Consider the following 20,485-nt stretch of genomic DNA (forward strand, 5'->3'; position numbering starts at 1 on the left):
GCTTCCAGCTGCCTGGCTGCTGGCTGCCATCTTGGCTGGCAGTTAATTTGCATATCGCCCTGATTAGCCAATGGGAAGGGTAGCGGTCGTACGCTAATTACCATGTTTCTCTTTTATTAGATAGGATGTTAGGTAAGTATTATATGGCAGCCACTTTCTTAATACCTAGTTTAGTGCAAAAGTGAACTTTCCTAGTTTAGTATGAAGTGAACAAAGCAGAAAATATGTGGCAAGTGTGGAGTATACTTTCTACTATAAAAAATAGTTTATAAAAACCAATAAAATAAGTAGAAAGAAATATAAAATATGGAGGAGGAATGTGGATTATTGATGTGAATTTTAACAGGGTGACCAAGGAAAGCCTTTTTTTTTTCTTTTTTAAAAAAGGCCACTTTAATGAAGACCTGAAAGAGGTAAGGAAGAAAGTCATGCAAATATTTGGGGGAAAATTTTTCAAGGAGTTGAAACTATAAATGTAAATAGTCTCCAATGATACATAACGGGTGTTAAAATAACAGCAAAGAGGCTGAGTGAGGAAGCCAAGTGGCCAAAAGAGAGAATGGTCAAAAGTAAGGACAAAAAGGGACAGGAGGTAGGGAGAAAATCATTTGGGTGCAGTAGGTCATTATAAAGTGTTTAGCTTTTACTTGGATGAGATTGAAAGACATTGGATGGTTCTGTGGATGAAAAGGACTCTAAAATAATTCTGACCAGTGCAGTGACTAAAGTAAGCTCACAGGGTGCTCTGATCATAAATTCCTAACTGGACAGATCATGATGGGTAGTCATGCTTCAGGCATAAAACTTCTTTAATAAAGGCTCATCTTTACCTTAAGCAACCCCTGTTCATTATTTTTGTGCATCTAGGTTAATACACCTTTGATATGCCTCTTTTTCAGATCCCTCGGAAGTGTATCCACCCTCAAGAGAACATACTATCTTGTTAATTATCCTGTATCCAATCCCTACCTTTCTTCCTCCCACCTCGATGTAATCTTCCTTAGGTCCCCTCCTTACTTCCAAATGCATAAAAGAAACTGCAAAACTGCCATTCTCTGGAGCATTTGAAATCTTGCTTCCCGGCTAGTGTCGTCAGTTTGACTCCAATGAGCTCTATAAAAAAATCTACAGGTTTGGATGCTTTTTTACATTGACAGTTCTTAGCAGAGTGAACCTCTGTCAACGTGTTTCTTTTCCCACACTACCAAGCAGCTCAATCTGACACCATCTACCAGGAGACAGCGTCAGATCCCAAGATTATGGACTCAGTCCCACAAGCCTGCTTCCCTCCCTGTGCCCCCAGAACAACATTTCAGATGTCAACCACAAGTCCAGGTTGTCACCTGTGCTTCTGACTGACTGTCTATAAGTTGGAGGTTCCCATGATGCCTTCCTTAGGTTTGATTAATTTGCTGGACTGGCTCACAGAAGTCATAGAAACAGGTACTCATGTTTATCAGGCTATTATCAAGGAGAGTATAAATGATACAGATGGACAGGCAGATGAAGAAGTACATAGGGCAAGGTATGTGGGAAGGGTGCAGAGCCTCCACGTTCTTTGGAGGCAATACTCTCCCCAAATCTCCACATTTTCACTAATCTAAAAGCTCTCTGAACTCTGCCCTTCTAGAATTTTTATGGAGGCTTTATTACATAGGTATGATTGACTAAATCATTGGCTATTGACCATTGAACTCACCCTCCAGCCCCTCTTCCCTCCCAGGAGGTTTGAGTATGATTGAAAGTTCCAGCCCTCTAATCACAATGTTGGTTCCCCTAGCAACCAGTCAACATCCTTAGGTGCAAACCAAAAGTCACCTCATTAACATAATGAAAGACACCTTAATTGCTTTTGCCATTTAGGAAATATCCATGGGTTTTAGGAGCTTTGGTGCCACATTTTTATTTCTTGCTATAAATCACAATATCACAGAGCCCGTTATGTTTTTTGGGTTCTTGAATTCACCCTGACTCTTCTGATAGAAGTACAATGAAAGGTGACAAGGGCAAAATTAGGGAGACACTCAAAGCAATTGCAATACTGAGTAGAAGATGATGGGGTCTTGGATCAGCCTGGGTGACAGACCTTAATTGGTTAATCTAATTAGCAGTAGAGCTGTTGAGAAATACATAGTCAAATTCTGAATATACATATTTAAAAAGCTGATTGAATTTGTCAAACTGATAGAAGCAGAGTCAGAGAGAGATTTGAAGATGATTCAAAGATTTCTGACCAGTACAATTTGGAATGGAATTGCTATTATGTGAGATGGGATAGACTGAAGGGGAAAACTTTGGCACAGGGCTAAAGCACATATTAATATGAATATATTAATTTGAGGTATTCATTAGACAGTGAGGGGAAAAGTTGAACTGGTCATTTGAGATGGTGTCTGAAGTTTTGGAGAAGGTCCAGGCTGCAGATTAATAAATAAATACACTTGGGAGACTGAAGCCTGTTGATTGTATGTAAGTCTATGAGTCTTATACACCATGTTCCATAACCTCTCATACAGTTGAGAACTTTGTTTTTACAAACAAGCATGCTGATATTTCATCTAATCTGTACATCATTGCATTCCTACTTGTATGCCAGTTGCAATACCTATATCTTTCCACAAAAAGGCATATTCAAGAGTGTTCATAACTATTTAGAATATCCCTGACTGGGAACAACTCACAGGCTGTAACTACCTGCAATAATGTGGATGAATCTCTTACATATACTGTTGATCTAAAGAGGTCAGACACAAAAAGTATATGTTTTAATTTTCCATTTATATAGTATTGGGGGGAAAAAGTGTGGGAAGTCAAAATAGTGGTTAACATTGGTGAGCAGTGAGTTGAAGGGGCCTAAGGGGGACTTCTGAGATGCAGGTCCTATTCTTTTTCTCAAACTCTGTACTGGTTACATCACTGTGTTCACTTTGTAAAAAAAAAACATTGAACTATGCACACTTATGATTTGTGTACTCTTCTGTATATATGTTGTTTCAATAAAGTGTTTACTTAAACTAACTTTATTGATCCCATTTCTCCCTTTAGCTACTGATGTTAGAAAAGACACAGTAAAGAGGACACATCGAACTATACACACTTATTATTTGTGTACTCTTCTGTATATATGTTGTATTTCAACAAAGTGTTTAATTAAACTAACTTTATTGATCCCATTTCTCCTTTTAGCTACTGATGTTAGAAAAGACACAGTAAAGAGGAAGAAATTGAAGCAGTAGGTGGGAGAAGAATATTACTAGAGCAACATCCTTGAATAAACCAGATGATATGGAAAGTAGTAGACAAGTAGAGGGTTTGGCCATTGCTAGGAACATGGGAAGATCATCTGTAGTGTCTGGAAAAAATGGGTATGGAAAACAGTATGGCATTTCCCCACCAAAATTAAAAGTAGAACTAATATGTGACCCAGCTATCCCACCCAGAATAACTAAAATCAGGATCTCAAAGAGATAGCTGCATTCCCATGTTTATTACAGCATTATTTACAGTAGCCAAGATGTGAAACAACCTAAATGTCCACCATGGATTAATGGATAAATAAAATTGGTTATATACATACAGCGAAATATGATTCAGCCTTAAAAAAGAAGGAAATGCTTCCATTTCGGAAAACATGGATATATACTTGGAGGTCATTATGCTAAGTGAAATAAGACAATCACAGAAAAACAAATTCTGCATGATTCCACTTACATGAAGTATCTAAAAGAGTCCACTCATAGAAACAGAGTGAAATGGTGTTTGCGAGGGGCCAGGGAGTGGGGGAAATAAAGAGCTGAGGTTCAATGGATGTCAAGTTTCAGTTACACAGGATAAAGAAGTTCTAGAGATCTGCTGTGTCACATAGAGCCTACAGTTTACAATGATGCACTGTACACCTGCCAATTTGTTAAGAGTGTGACTCTCATGTTCAGTGTTCTTACCACACACACAGGAACGGGGGAGGGCAGGGAAGAAACTTGGAAACGATGGGTATGTCTATTACCTTGATTGTGGTGCTGGTTTCATGAGTACTGTATACAACAAAAGGGAGACTTCTTAAAGGGAAAAGGAATACGGAGGGATTTTATACTTCCCTAGTTTTTATTTTGAGTGTGTATTTGAGGAACAATGTTGCCCTCTAGTGTTCAGATTTGTTTCTTTTATTTCATGCTGGGTAGAGGGGCCGAGGGTCCACATGTGACTGCAGACCAGTTCACCTTGTTATTTTGGATCTCTGTGACATTTTTAATTAAGGTTTTCAATTGGAACAAAGGTAAACATATTAGCAGTGTTTTCTTCTGCTTGTTAGAAACAGCCCATTCATTGAAAGATACCAAGAAAAGACCATTTTGAACAATGGCGTAAAGCTTGTGTAAGTAGCAGATCCTTGATATGGAGTTACAGCCAATCTAAGGTCCTGTGACAGCCAAACACAATGTACATTGTTTCCAAGCCTCTGTGAAATGTTCAGGATTTCTGTTAGGACGATGTGCTAGGAAGATAATACACACGGGATACGTGGATGCACGAACACACACACAGCAACATTTCATACTCAATGTGTGTAGTTTGGATTTTTACTAAAACCATTCTTCCAAAACATAGTTCTTGAAATAAAATAATTTGTAACCCCCCCTCATGCTCCTAGTATGATTAAAGAAAATTTTTATTTTGAACTCACAATGATGTCATCTTTTGGGAGGTCAAAGTCAAGAGAATGAAGTAAAGATAGCAACATTATTTTCCATATATACATTGAGGAAAAGGTTGTATGAATGAAAAAAACTGACAACATATAGGCAAGGTTGGTCTGCAGTGTGTAGCTCCTTTCCTTTCTTTAACAATTTTTCTCTAGAAGCTGTGAACATTCCGGAGCCACTCTAGCTTGTGAGAAATTATGTAATTAATTTTACTCCATGGGCCTTCAGGCACACCTGGATGAGCCCTGGACTTGCTAGTTTTCCCTAAGATATTGGGCAAAATATCTAAACTCTCTGAGTCTCAATTTCTATAAAATTGGAATAGTTATCTAATTTATTCTTAGAGAAGCATTACATGAGAGAAAGTATGTGAAAGCATTTAGCACGGTGACAATGCAGAGCATGACATGAAAATCCCACCCAGGATCTTTGCAACAGCGAATCTTGCTAATAAAAAGGTGTTCCAGGACCAATGAAGATAGGTTATTGCCTTTGGATGTATTTTCAGCAATAATATCAATATTCAGTCTAGATCTCAAAGCAAATTCTATATCCAAAACTGTAAAGCCCTCTCTCTAGCTCTTGCAGGCAGAACAGTCATATTCCTCGCCCCCCTGCCCCCTGGACTGAGCAACTTACTCTTTTCTGTTCCTTCCAAAATTGCCTTGACACTATTGCCAACAGTTGTGAATTGTTTATAAAACTCAGAGTGAACCCTTCCATAAGATCTCCCCTTCTTCATGAATATTTTTACTTTTTCCTGACTCTTTAGAAACTCCTTTGGCTTAATTTCCAGCTGATCAATTGTTTAGGATTATCTTCCCATCAAAGTTGGCCTCATATCTTGCCTATTAAAAATAGATATTCTTATTATTGATTTCAGAGAGGAAGGGAGAGGGAGAGAGAGAGATAAAAAACATCCATGATGAGAGAAAATCATTGATTGGCTGGACTTCTGCACGCCTCACACTGGGGATCGAGCCCACCACCTGGGAATTGAACCTTGACCTCCAAGTTCATAGGTCGACACTCAACTACTGAGCCATGCCAGCTGGGCTCTTGCCTATTTTTTAAGTTCTCTATGAACTTTGGAATAAGCTTTTCACTAACTTAAATATTTATTTGATAATGGTCTTCAATCAATGTGGAATGGGACTCCTGGAGGTGGTTATCAGCTTGGTCCACTCTGGGAGCACGTGGGAATTCCAGCATGGTGAAGGATGAGACTGCATGTCACCTCCCCAGCAACCACCAATTTCAGAACTCCGTACAGCTCCAGACTCTTGCAGTTGAAAATCACTGGAGCCTGCCCTAGCTGGTTAGGCTCAGTGGATAGAGTGTCGGCCTGCAGACCAAAGGGTCTCAGGTTCGATTCCAGTCAAGGTCACGTACCTTGGTTGCAGGCTCCTCCCTGGCTCGGGCCCTGGTCGAGGTGCCTGCAGGAGGCAACCAATCGATGTGTTTCTCTCACATCGATATTTCTGTCTGTCTTTCCCTCTCTCATTCATTCTCCTTAAAAATCAATGGAAAAATATCCTCGGGTGAGAAGAAAGAAAGAAAGAAAGAAAGAAAGAAAGAAAGAAAGAAAGAAAGAAAGAAAGAAAGAAAGAAAGGAAGGAAGGAAGGAAGGAAGGAAGGAAGGAAGGAAGGAAGGAAGGAAGGAAGAAAGAAAGAAAGGAAGAAAGAAAGGAAGAACGTTACCTAATAACTCCTTTTCCTCTTGAGAAACAGCTCCTGGTTTTACCCTGGACACATATATAGACTGGAAGCCTGATCATCAGAAAACAGGTGACCATGTAAAATGAGGTGTCCGTTTAGAACTTCCCAGAAAGCTGTAAAGTCAGAAGGCTGGAAACACTTCATTATTATTTATAGGTGATATATAGAGACCCAGCTTGAAAACACAAATACGTAATGTGAGCACTCCTATGGTTATTCATGTAGCAAGCAAGACCCAGTCAATACACAATCACTATATTGTGTTAGCTGATATATCTTTTTAGCTTGTTTTCATATTTCATAGGTCAAGTTTCTCTCATTGTTCTTTTTTATTCTGTTTCTCTTCCATTTTATAGTTAACTCATCAAGTTCAATAAAAATCTTGGCATTTTGATTTAGATTGTACTGAATTTCTCTGATTTGATGTATTTTCAAATTCTTGCAAGTATCCTTCATATTTTAGACTTTTATTTTATACCTTTTTTTGTCCCATACAGAATTCTGAGAGAATTTTTTAGCTCTGTCCTCCAACTTAGCAATTTATTCCTCAGGGTGCCTATTTTAATATTTGGTCTATTTGAGATTTTTGTTTTGATAATCTTGTTCTTTTATTTCCAAGATTTCTAATTGGTTCTTTGTCAAAATAACTCATTTTTATTTCATAAGATGAGAACCTTTCTTATAATGCTGAGGTTATTAATTATACTTCATTTAAAATCTTCTCTTGTTTGCTCTGTTGTGCATGCTTTCCTATTTGCTATCTCTTATGCTTCTCTTGCAAAGTGTTAATTTTTAAGAAATATTTTATTTTTTCCCCCAGGTACTCATTTTTAAAATCTGAGATTTCTTGTTGACACATGTGTGATTTTGTTTGTTTGAAGCAGCCTGACTCCAGTGTCTTGGAGAAGGGGACAGGATGGAACATTTGATTTCTCTGTCTTTTGGGCATGGGGGCTTCCTGCTTCTCCAATTTATCAGAAGCCACTGCTGGCACCAACCTGAGCATTAGAACTAACTGCTAAGGTCTAGGGCAGTGGTCAGCAAACTGCGGCTCGCGAGCCACATGCGGCTCTTTGGCCCCTTGAGTGTGGCTCTTCCACAAAATACCAGCTCTTCGACAAAATACCGACTTCTGTGCATGGGCCACGAAGTTTCAATCGCACTGTACATGCGCGCCCGCACGTGGTATTTTGTGGAAGACCAACCCTCAAGGGGCCAAAGAGCCGCATGTGGCTCGTGAGCCGCAGTTTGCCGACCACTGGTCTAGGGCAAATGCTTCCTTCTGATTGCACTGGAGGTGGTGAGTGAAGAGATGGTGCAGGAGGATGGACCCACCAGGCTGCCTTAAATGCCCCAAAAGTGATTCCACAGCTCTGATGGTTTCTCCAGCTCCCTGCAACAGCTACATCCAGGCTTAGAGCGTACCCAGCTCTGCTCTAATTTTTTCTAATTTGCCCCTCCTGGGCTGAATTTTGGGTTCTTGTTTACTCTGTCAAAGCAAACTTATTTGCCTTCCATCTTTTGGGAATTAGCCAAATTTCTGGTGTACTAATAGATTTTTAAAATTTATTCTCATGTGTACACACACATGCACACACATGCACACACGCTTTCCAAATTTCTGGGGATTTGGGACAGGAGTGGAAGCAGCCTATGTTCTCAGTTTGCCATCTTGATCTAATTTGATTTGATGTTCTTCAAGTGATTTAGGTTGCCTTTTGCGACTCCATACTGCCTCAAGCCACACGTTATCCCAGCTGAACGATTCACAGTCTTGCAACTTAAAGGCACTAGAGATAAAGCTACTGGAACATAATGACTCATAGTAATGAGGTTTCATTTGAGGGTAATATGAACAACTGGGGACTCTGGTGTTTGCTCTCTGAATTCTGGAATGCTCTCCCATTGGGAAAGCAGGAGGCAGTGGTGGTTCCTTGGCTTTTGTTCACTGACTCTCTAGCATACTGTCTGCTTGATGGATGTCTTTTCTCATTGCTGGTGATAATTCCACAGGGGGTGATTCACTAGCAAACAAAGGCTGACGCGGTGCATTTGCCTCTTCTACACACACATGCTCACTCACTTTGCTCGTTACTCCCAATGTCCATTTCCCCTACTCAATAAATCACCTTTTGATGAGAAAAAAAGTACAAAATATTAGTCATATGAGGATTTGGATCATGTTTAATTTAGCACCAATGAAACAATTTTCTCCTTACTCCAGTATTTGCCTGGAGCCACAGCCTGTGATTGCTGATGGTTTTGTACAAGCACCATCGTAAGCCCGGATAGTTAGCTCCCAAACCAGTTTGGGGCTCAAAGGATTTGTGCTAAATCCCTGCTGAGGGCTGAGACTCTCATCCTGGGAATTAAACTGTAAATCAGGAATGACTCAAAGTCACAACTTTGCTAAATCTGATCTTCTTTCTTTTCCTACTGCCTTTTCTATTTTTCCATTTTTCTACTCTTCTATTATTGATCAGGCAATCTTGAATTCAATGTTATTCTCATGCCTCAGATTAAGGGGCATGGGGGCATGAGGAGAACAGCTAGCTACCTCATCACTTCCATAGAGAAGAAATGGATGGACTCTCCCCTGGTTTAAAATTAATTCTTGCATATCAGGGACCCAGTGGCACATGGTGAGTTGTCACTTACTCATTCCTGTTTTAGATCTTGCCTACATATATAATTAGTCAGAGAACTCACTTACTCTTTAGATCTTGCCTACATATATAATTAGTCAGAGAACAGGTTGATCACAATGGTGAGATGTGTGTGTGTGTGTGTGTGTGTGTGTGTGTGTGTGTGTGTGTTACTCCTAGACTTAAGCTGAAGAAGTGAGGGATGAAACTGTGAACCGAGAGTGTAGTTATGTTTGTGTAGACCAGACCCTTCATCTGTAGGGCTAAGACCTTGCAGCCAATGGCAGACAGGGTCTGTGGTAGAGTCACAGGTTGGAAGTTAAAATGGAGTTTGGGGTGTAAGATTTTTCTTTTTAGGAATCAGCAGTTGAGAAAGAAAGGACAGACACTGGAGAGAGGAAGGAATGAAACGGCGCTGTAAGCTTGATAAGTATTGACCAACCTTGTGGGGTCCTCTGAGGGGAATATTCTCATCAAAGTTGTCCTTATCAGACCAAAATAGTGGCATCTTCATACTCTTGCCTTGCTCAGTTGCTGGCATGGGCTGCCCCCAAAAGGGGTGACCTAGTGTGAGGAGGCTCTAAGCAGCTGAGGTAGAACCCAAAGGAGCTGACAGAAGAGGCTGTCTGCTGACTGTACTCCCTAGTATAACATCTATTAGGTATGCAAGGCTGCAAAACCTAAGTGAAGAACTCAAGGCTGTGGGTATCATTTATTCCTGAATGTTAAGCCAGGAACAGCTTCTATTATTTGCTGTCAGGTTGATTCAGGAGGTCATTGGCGAAACTTGAGACTTCCTGGATTTCTTCTTATTTCTTTTGGCTTCTTTTTCTATATCAGGTAACGTGTTCCCCAATGCACATCTTTCAACCCACTGCTCAGATTTATTTAAGGTATTTTATAACTACTAGTATGTAAAAAATTACTGTGCTTTTCATTCTCCAGCACATGCTAAGCTGATAATACAGCAGGACACAATGTAAAGAGAATTGTTAAACAAAAAGCCCCTTTGCTCTTACAAAAGCAGAAATGCACAGAATTCCATAATTGTCATCTAGTTGCCAAGGGATTTAACAATTTTTGGTATCTTATAATAAAATGAACTGAGTCATTTTTTTAACCATCCAATAGCAGACATTTTTAGTCAGCACACTCCCTTTCAAATAATACTCCATTCTGGATCTGTGAGTATTATTGAGTTAACTGTCCCTAAATATCTATGTATATATCTTTCAGTTATAATCTCAACCATGTAAAAAAGATTTAGAGAAAAATACTTCAAGGAAATTCACCGAGCAGTGGTGTCTTATCCCAGGCCTGGATAGTTAACTGTTGCTGAAAAATCCAGAACTTGAAGATGTTGTAGCCAGGTTGTCCTTTGAGAATAGATTGTCATTACCATTATTATTAATATTTTTGTTAATCCTTTTCCGAGGATATTTTTCCATTAATTTGTAGAGAGAGTGGAAGGGAAGGGGAGAGACAGAGAGAGAGAAACAGTGATGTAAATGAGACACATCGATTGGTTGCACATGCCTCGTTTGGGGTGGGGATTGAGCCTGCAACCAAGGTACATGCCCTTGACTGTAATCATACCCACAACCCTTCAGTCTTTGGCTCAATCCACGGAGCCAAACCGGCTAGGGTGAGACTTTCATTATTATCAAAAGAGGCAAGCATACACTGGGGTACAGACAGTCTCCTCAATAAGTAGTGCTGGGAAAATTGGACTGGTACATGCCAGAAAATGAAACTAGACCACCAACTTATACCATATACAAGGATAAACTCAAAATGAATAAAATACTTAAATGTAAGTCACGAAACTATAAAAATACTAGAAGAAGACATAGGCAGTAAAATCTCAGACATCTCTTGTAGCAATATTTTTGCCAGTATGTCCCCTAGAGCAAAGGAAACAAGGAAAAAATGAACAAATGGGACTACATCTGACTAAAAAGCTTTTGCACAGCAAAAGAAACAACAAAATGAAAAGGCAACCCACTGTATAGGAGAACATGTTCACCACTGATACATCTGATATGGGGTTAATTTCCAAAATATGTAAAAAACTTATACAACTTAATGCCAAGAGGACAAACAATCCAATCAAAAAATGGGCAAAGGATCTAAATAGACACTTCTCCAAAGAGAACATTCAGATGGCCGGTAGACATATGAAAAGGTGCTCAATGTCACTAATCATCAGAGAGATGCAAATTAAAACCACAATAAGATCATTTCATGCCTGTCAGAATGGCTACCACCAATAAATCAAGAAGCAACAAGTGCTGGCGAGGATGTGGAGGAAAGGGAACCCTAGTACACTGCTGGTGGGAATGCAGATTGGTGCAGCCACGATGGAAAAACGGATCTATTACCCTTTGAGAACCTGGAAAATATTATACTAAGTGAAATAAGCCAATCTGAGAAAGACAAATATCACATTATCTCACTTATTTGTTGAATCTAATGAATAAAATGAATTGACCAAAAAAAAAAAAGACCTGAAGCATAGAACAGCCACCCTCAATGTGGGGATGGGGGACGAGAAGAGATAAACCGAAGAACTTACATGCATAGCCCATGGACACGGGCAATCCCAAGTGCCCATCAGTAGATGAGTGGGTAAAAAAAGCTGTGGGACATTTATACCATGGAATACTATGTAGCAGTAAAAATGAAGGATCTATTACCCTTTGAAAACCTGGAAAATATTATACTAAGTGAAATAAGCCAATCTGAGAAAGACAAATATCACATTATCTCACTTATTTGTTGAATCTAATGAACAAAATGAATTGACCAAAAAAAAAAAAAAAAGACCTGAAGCATGGAGGCATAGAACAGCCCCCCTCAATGTGGGGATGGGGGACGAGAAGAGATAAACCGAAGAACTTACATGCATAGCCCATGGACACGGGCAATAGGGTATTGAAGACCTGGCGGTGAGGGTGGGGGGAGTTGATAGGGGCTGAGACGGGGGAGTAAAGGGGGGCGGGAATGGGAGATATCTGTAATACTACCAACATTTTTTAAAAAGCTATGCAAAATTCACTGTGCCATCTTAGCTGTTTTGTCCATGAATCCATTGAACAGAAACAGGCTGATTGAGGAAGGAGAATGACTAACATCTGCAGAGAGATTCATCCCAGTAACTGATGGCAGGTCTCTTTGCAGTAGACGAATGCACTAGACAGCCTTTCTCAAAGATTTCTTAAACCTTTTTGTTTAAGAGGTTCCATTTGCTGTGCAAAATGACTCACATTTGGAAACTTTGAAGAATAACAACTCTGTCCTTCAGGCCAGGGGTTCTGGTGCTGCACGCTGTGGCAGATTTCATTGTGGGCCCAGAACTTCATTCCTTCCTGCATCCGTCATTCATCATGTGGAGTGTATTCCCTCCCCGCTGGCTATCAGCTGGCTCACGTGATTCTCTTTGGTCAGGAGTATGTAGGTGGAAAGGAAAGTGTGCACATCTGAGCCTAGGCTTCAAGAGGCCTCACACATTTGCACTTTCCCTCCGGCACCTCTGCCGTGCCTGGAGGACAGCATGTCCTGGCTCGTTCTCTGGTATAAGGAGGATGAGTGACATGTGGAGCAGAGCCACTTGGCCACGTCCAGCTTACATCAGCAGACAGACGCCCAGCTGGCAGGGGGATGTATGTATGAGTAATACTAAATGATGGTTATAAGCCACTGAGCTTTGCAAAAATAACAAACTAATCAACAAATTCAACAGACTCAGTGAGCTGAATATCTGTTTCATTCTCACAAATATGTAGTTGGGTGGAAATCTCTTTAGGCATCTTGGAAATTTCCATCTCACCTGACTGCCTTCAGTGCATGTGTGTATATGTATATGTATGTATGTATGTATGTATTTCTGGCTGAAGCCTTGTTTTCATTTCTTCCTTGCTTTTTGTTCTTTTTTATTGAATTTATTGGGGTGATATTGGTTAATAAAATTATAGAGGTTTCAGGTGCACAATTCTATAATACATCATCTGTATGTTGCAACATGTTCACCACCCTAAATCAAGTCTTCCATCACCATTTATCCCCCTATACCCTCTCCTACCTCCCCCTACTCCCTTTCCCTCTGGTAATCACTGTACTGTTGTCTATATCTATGAGTTGCTTTTTTTTTTTTTTTTGCTTAATCCCTTCACCTTTTTCACCCAGCTCTCCAACCTTCCCCTCTGACAGCTGTCAGTCTGTCTATCTGTGAGTCTGTTTCTATTTTGTTGGTTAGTTTATGTTGTTTATTAGATTCCACATATGAGTGAAATCATATGGTACTTGTCTTTCTCTGACTGGCTTATTTTAGGTCCATCCATGCTGTCATAAAGGGTAAGATTCCCTTCCTGTTTACAGCTTCTCATTTGCTTTTAATCGTTGCCACTTGGGACCAATCAACTCCAGCACCAACTATCTTCATTGCTATCATAAGCTCATTTTGATTACTTTCTGCTGTCATGTCTATAGGGTGCCCATTTCCCATAGTGTCTTAACAGCTGGCAGGGCTGGCTGGCATCCTTTCTTCCACAGTCTTTGCTTTCTGTCTTCTGCACTACATCATGTCAGCGATCATCAGCCAGGGTTTGATTCTGTGCATCTTAGGTAAGCTCTCTCCATTGCAATGAATTTGGATGATTTAAAATTGTACTTGTCCTTCTTGGATGAGCTCCTGTAAATTCCTTAGCAACACATTCTCTTCCCTAGTCTTCAACAATCTTCCAGTGCATGGGAGAGGGCTTCAGGGTGGTTAAAAGAATGGCTAGTAGTTTCAGGGAGAGGCTCAGGCAAAAGCCAGAGACACCAAGGGAATGCAGAAGGGGCCCCTCAAAGGCTTCTGGGTCCCAAAGGCTCCTGGCTGTGCTTGAGGGAGAGCCTTTTGAAGAGATACTCACCCAACCCAGCCTGGGGGCCAGGCAGCCAATGGATATGAGTCAGGTGTCGCCCATCTTCTTGATGAATTTCACCTCTTCACCCCGGAAGTGGTTCTCCAGGAAGTCATAGAGACGAGGGTCTGTGGAGAGAAACTGGGGCCTGCAGCTCTAAGAGGGCCTGGTTCAGGTTCCTCTCCATGGCCAGGGTGGCTTCCCTGGTGTTCTGAGTTTTGTCCATTTATCCTGGGAAGGCTTCAGCACGTCCTGGAAGAGAATGCGGCCACCGCTCTGGTTATGCATCTTTAAGAGACGCTCAGCACCCTCGGCTTCTTCTCCGCCAACTCGTGGAAGAGGTGGCCCACGTGCTCCAGAGCCATTGTCAGGTCAAAAGAGAAGCCCAGAGAGAGGTAGGTGTGGGTGGCCCACAGATCTATGTTCTTATCCTGGGAAGGCTTCAGCACGTCCTGAAAGAGAATGCGGCCACCGCTCTGGTTATGCATCTTTAAGAGACACTCAGCACCCTCGGCTTCTTCTCCGCCAACTCGTGGAAGAGGTGGCCCACGTGCTCCAGAGCCATTGTCAGGTCAAAAGAGAAGCCCAGAGAGAGGTAGGTGTGGGTGGCCCACAGATCTATGTTGGCCAGGCCTCCACCTCGGTGGAGTAATTCTGATGAATTTGGGAGCTCAAGGTGGTTTGGCAACGAGTTAAGGTAGGAAAAAAAAAAAACCACACCAGTGTGTTGGCTGGTCTTGCAGGTGAGTCTGAAGGTGGTGACTGGATAAGACGCAGGAGGGTGGTTGGAGGCTGGAGGAAGGGGCATCTCTGGGTCTGTTCCATCCAAATACTATTGAAGCAAGAGACAGATCCGGGACCACCAAGGGCACTGCTCAGTGATCCACTTTTAAAACACATTACTAAGACTTACGCAGTATTCCTCCTCTCTTGAGTATGTATGAACCACAATAAGGCAGATGGACCCACTTGCTGATTCATGTCTGGAGAATCTCGTGGTTTGGGGTCCCCCTATTCTGACTCTCAGGTCAGAGTTTTTGCCAATAGATCATTCATTTTAAGCAAAACCTTGGACATTTGTCAATTCAAAAGCATCAGCCTGGCTGGTATGGCTCAATGGTTGAGCATCGACCTATGAACCAGGAGGTCAAGGTTTAATTTCTGGTCAGGGCACATACCTGTGGGGCATGCATGAGGCAGCCAATCACTGATTCTCTCTCATCATTGATGTTTCTATCTCTCCCTCTCCCTTCCTCTCTGAAATCAATAAAAATATATTAAAAAAAGATCACCAGCAGCACTTGATGATTGCCATCAGCCTTTGTGCCTGGTTTGCCTCCAGGCTGTCTAGCTGAGCAGAAATTTTTCCTGCAGCGGAGTTCCACAATGGCCAGCTCTGTGTCCTTACCTGCTCCCCTGGGCAACCTGGGACCTCTTTGCAGTGCAAACAGTCTGATGCTGTCTTCTATCCATGCTGGTCTGTATTTCTTATGCCCTTTGAGTTGTCTTTGTCAGAAAAGATCAGAAGCAACAGCTATTAACTGCTCTTCGTGGTGAGGCATGGATCATTTGCTTGCCATGCAGTGATGAGAGGACCTCACATCCTCACCCACTTCAGGAGATAATGCTCATTCTATATTCTCTTTGAGAAATTGCTTAGAGCCTTCAGCCTGGCAGTCTTTTCTGTGTCTTAAGGAACTGAAAGTGACACATTAGCTGCTTTCACAAAAGGTTGCTTATTTTTAAGAATATAAGCAGCCTCAGTTGGCACGGGAAGCTCATCAGGAATTGTGGCTCTCCCAGTCCCTGCTGGTTTTCTTCTCTCTCTCGTGGTCCACATGACCTCTTTTTCTTATAGCATCTCTGTTTTACTGTTTTCCATCTGCTACCAACTAGGCAATCCTCTCCTTAATCTTCAATGAAAGTACAGAGAAAACCAGTCGGTTGACTTGCTTAATTACCATTGTCTTGGTTCCCTTTACACAGGGCAGCTGCACTGGTCTCTGGCCTTCTTGGGTCAGACACTCATACCTGCTCCAAGCAATGTCTCCCAAGTAGGGGCCAGTTTAACTCAGAATGGGAAGGATGTGTATGTGTGTGTGTGTGTGGGGGGGCTGATGGGCATGTCTAGTACCCCCATTTTCCAATACATTCCCCAGGCCACTTCTATTCCCTAAATGAAGAATATGAATGAAGAATATTTTCTAAATTGGTTTGTGGCCTGAACAATTCCTTCTGAGCCTATCTACAGGTACAGTTGGCTCTATTCACTGGCCTGGTGGCCAGTAGGCCTAAGGGTTGCCAGGCATGTAGGGCACTTTTCATGGCCACTACAAGGCTATCACTTCTGATAGAGCACTGCTTTTCCTGACTTGATCCGGCCGTTGATTCTAGCACTCTCAATCCTCTTACTTAGTGCTCATGACAACACTAATGAGTCTACGAGATTTTTCCTGTCTACCTTTATTGCTTGAGGCTGGGTCAAATATGTCATCAGGATGGATCCTATGGGGAATCAAAGGAGACAATTCACTTATTCATTTTCACTCAGTGCATATTTAAAGAAGACTTTGAAATGCATTGGGGGGTTTACAGCAATGAATGAAAGAAGCCATAATCTAACAAAATAAAAATGTCAAGTAATTACAAGAGTTATGAGTGTTGTCAAGGGAAAATACTAAGTATTCTTATCAGAGAGAGAAGCATTGGATAGCTGGTGCTTATTCATTTACTCATTGCTGCATTTATTAAATCATACTCATGAACCCCTATTATGTGCTAGGCACTGATCTGGCTACTAGCCTATAGCAATGACAAAGACCTCTATTTCACAGGCTTTATTTTAAAACAGGAAAGATGGTAACATTTCAAGGTGTGGATAAGTCCCATGAGGAAAACAAGGTAAGGGTCAAGGAAGTGATGGAAGAGAGGTACTATTTTTCAGTGTGACCACGGTAAGCTTCTCTGAACAGATAACAATTGATCTGAGCCCTGGATGAAATGAGGGGAAAACCCTGTGAATATATGGGGGGGGGGGAAGCATTCCAGACAGAGGGACCAATAAGTACAAAATCCTGAGTCAGGAATGTGCTAGGCATATCTGAGGAACAGCAAGGTGGCCAGCACGGAGTCAGGCACAGAGAGAAAGAAGAGAAGAGGCAAGGAGTCCAACTGGAGCCATAGCCTGGGAAATAAGAGGATTCTGGATGTGATTCCAGTGAAATGGCTTTGAACTGGGGTGTGACATAATCTGATGAATCTGATGTATGTTTTAAAGGGATCATCACAGCAACCTTGTGGAGAACAGATTCTATTCTTGAATCAATTTACTGCTGTTTGTTGAAGAAACTCTGTGGATTTTATTTATAGGCTTTCAAATACTAATTATGATCTATGAACTGCAGAGTAGGCTTAGTTCCATTTTTCTCTTAACCAGAAATTTTCTAGATTGCTATGCCAAGGTGAAGGCAGATTTATTGGCGTGAAATAACTAAACCATGACAATTCCATTAGGAAGACCTGATAGCATCTTTATAATGGCCGGGACTTTCTAAACATAAAAGGGCAAAATGACATTACCCCCTTTTATAATATCTCATCCTCTGTTCGTTCCCAAGAGCACTTTATTGGTTCTCTTGCGTATGAGGGCATCATAAGCAAGTCAAGTTCAGTCCTCATTATCCATCATAGCCATATTCCATCCAGGAATAGACCCCGTAGAAAGGAAGACTTCTGCTGTATCTGCACAAACAGTCTATGCTCAGGTTCAATGTAAAAAGTGTCTGGGGTTAGAGTCAAGAGTCTAGAGCAGTGGTTCTCAACCTTCTGGCCCTTCAATACAGTTCCTCATGTTGTGATCCCCAACCATAAAATTATTTTCGTTGCTACTTCATAACTGTAATTTTGCTACTGTTATGAATCATAATGTAAATATCTGATATGCAGGATGGTCTTAGGTGACCCCTGTGAAAGGGTCGTTCGACCCCCAAAGGGGTCACGACCCACAGGTTGAGAACCGCTGGTCTAGAGTGAGTCTAGATGAAGAATTAGCAAAACGATAAAAACACTTTTTTGAATGAGCAAGTACTTTGTCAAAACAAAAGTGATTTATGAAATGTAGTTATGTGTTCTTAAAGACTTCCAAATCACATTTTGGCCAGAAGCTATTCATTTTCTTTTAAGTAAGTCACTAAAGGAAGAGTCTTACTGCATTTAACAGAGTGGCAATTTAACAAAATCACCAGCAGCAAAGCCAGGAACAACTGAGACCTATGATTCTATAATTAGTTGTTGATTTAGCACCCCTTAGGTTGGACATTTGTGGGGGGGGGGGTGATTTATCCTGGAAGCATGACTAAGTTTTACTGAAGATTTTCAAGTATAGGCTAGATTGAATTTTGGTAGAGTTCTCTAAGGGGCAATAGCAATCATGGAAAGGATGATTGGCTCAGATGACCTGTAAAGTCTATTTCAACCCTGAGATTCAATGATTATAGGATGGAATCTTAAATTTGAAACGAGAGGTCTTGGGCTCTGCTTTCTATAATCTACTCTCCTGATGATTCAAAATTAATCTGTAGAACATCTCTTGAGTTCTTACATGAATTTGAGAAAAGCAATATTCCTTCTGAGAAAAGAATGTTTCAGCCCTTGAATGTTCAATTAAACCTTTTTATTAATGGTAGAAAAAATATGTGTGTGAAAAAATTGCAGGATAGCAGCTGTCTGAAAGAACTGCCATGATAAACATGCTCCATATCTGTGCTGTCGCATTCAGTTGCCACTACATATACAGGAATATTGGGCCTGGAAATGTGGCTTATGCAACTGAGGAAGTGAATTTTAATTTTCATATAATTTAATTAATTTAAATTTACATAGCCACATGTGGTTGGTGGCCAATCTATTGGACCGCACAGTTCCCAGGCTACCTGAGAACTAAATAGCACAGCGGATTGAAAATTCAAACATTTTTATTTTACCCTTAGTCAAGTTAAGCATAGTTATTTACCCACATTTTATATCCATTCCTGTTATGTATGTATGCATGTACATATACTTGTCTCTCTCTGTCTTTGTCTTTATGTATGTATCTATCCATCTATCTATCCATCTGTTCCTCTGTCTATCTAATCTATCATCTATCTAATGTTTTCAATAGCACATTTTGCAGCATGTGGAGGGAAATGTGAGGAAATAGAGAATAGAAAGAATATAATGAAGGTTCTTTGTGTTCATTCCAAAGATAAAATTTTTTTTTTCAAAAAGGGAAATAGATTTAGAAAGGGGAGCATAGAGAAGTGTAAGTAACATACTTATTTAGTTTTTGACACCTCATTAGGACAAATCAGCCTTACTGGTGCCTGGAAATTCATTTGGAAGATTGAAATAATATACTCCCTAGAGGCAATTCAAGATTTCAAAGCAATCCTTTCTAGGTCCTTCGATCTAGATAAAGAGTATTTAGAACAACTGAGTCCTGTGTTGATTTTCTATAACTCTGGTGCTTTTTTGTAATGGCTTTGAAGAAGGAGAACTTTTAAAGAGAGGGTAGAAGGAAAGAATTGATTGGCGGAGTTTGATAAGAGCTTGTAAGAGACTATGGCATTAGCTTAGTGGGCATAGAGTAGAAATAAGATAACTAGAAATTTTAATAAAGGATTAATTTCTTTATTTCTATTGAACATTCCATTATGCAAGGAATCTTCACCCTAAACCCAAATCATTGAATTTCCTGTGCATCTATCTTCCATTTGGTTGTCCTCATAGATTGATATAATTCTTCTATTTTGAACTTTAAATAGCTCCTCATTGCTTCCAAAGTCAAGGCACCATCCATAAATACCTGCTTTTTACAATTTTTCACTAAAGTATACCTAATGGCAAGGCCATGAACTTGAACCTTGGGATATCTAGGGAGTGGCTTGAAGCCAACTGCAAATGGGACTCTTTGTAAGTTTTGTGTTTAATCTTAAAATTTCATGAGTGACTGTAACATCCAAATGGTCAGTATTTCTGGTTATAAAAATAATATTTTAAAATACTTTCAGAACAACAGACAAATATGAACAAAAATATTTCCTTCCTGAAACCCTATTTCACTGGGTGATTAGTTTATGTGTAAAATATTAATGAATTAAACTTATAATTTGCAGAAAATTGGGATGAATTGAACTAATGCATTAGATTTGCCATATAGGCCATTTCTCTGCTGCTTCTAGTGTCACATATTTCAGTAACTCAGAATTAAAGAAATATGTAAATATAAGTAGTATATTTTTCTTCATTCTTATATGAATTTGTTAGAGTAATCTCTGGAGAGAGAGGTCCAAGTGTTGCCAGAGGGATGAAGAGTAAGGATTTCGGTCTCTTTTTGGTAGACTGTTTAAAAATAAATTTTTTTTTTATTGATTTCAGAGAGAGGAAGGGAGTGGGAGAGAGAGAGAAAAACATCAATGATGAGAGAGAATCATTGATCGACTGCCTCCTGCACACCCCACACTAGGGATCAAGCCTG

Source organism: Myotis brandtii, unplaced genomic scaffold (assembly GCF_000412655.1).
Source record: "Myotis brandtii unplaced genomic scaffold, ASM41265v1 scaffold328, whole genome shotgun sequence".
Classification (NCBI taxonomy): Eukaryota; Metazoa; Chordata; class Mammalia; order Chiroptera; family Vespertilionidae; genus Myotis; species Myotis brandtii.